Below are 569 nucleotides of genomic sequence, written 5' to 3'. Positions count from 1 at the left end.
TTTTCTCGTTATCACGACTTAATTTTCTTGTGATCCCGATATACGAAAGTTGTTTTCTCGTTATCACGACTTAATATTTTCTTGTGATCATGACATAACGAAAGTTGTTTTCTCGTTACCACGACTTAATATTTTTTATTGTGATCTCGACATAACGAAAGTTGTTTTTCACGACTTACGACTTAATATTTTCTTGTGATCATGACATAACGAAAGTTGTTTTCTCGTTACCACGACTTTTTATTGTTTATTGTGATCTCGACATAACGAAAGTTGTTTTCTCGTTATCACGACTTAATATTTTCTTGTGATCTCGACATAACGAAAGTTATTTTCTCGTTATCACAACTTAATATTTTCTTGTGATCATGACATAACGAAAGTTGTTTTCTCGTTATCACAACTTAATATTTTCTTGTGAATATTTTCTTGTGATCTCGACACCACAACGAAAGTTTTCTCGTTATCACTTTATATTTTCTTGTGATCTCGACATAACGAAAGTTGTTTTCTCGTTATTGTGACTTAACATTTTCTTGCGATCTCGACACAACGAAAGTTGTTTTCTC

Source organism: Sinocyclocheilus anshuiensis, unplaced genomic scaffold (assembly GCF_001515605.1).
Source record: "Sinocyclocheilus anshuiensis isolate Anshui unplaced genomic scaffold, SAMN03320099.WGS_v1.1 scaffold2405, whole genome shotgun sequence".
Classification (NCBI taxonomy): Eukaryota; Metazoa; Chordata; class Actinopteri; order Cypriniformes; family Cyprinidae; genus Sinocyclocheilus; species Sinocyclocheilus anshuiensis.
Note: the sequence above shows the minus strand (reverse complement) of the source record.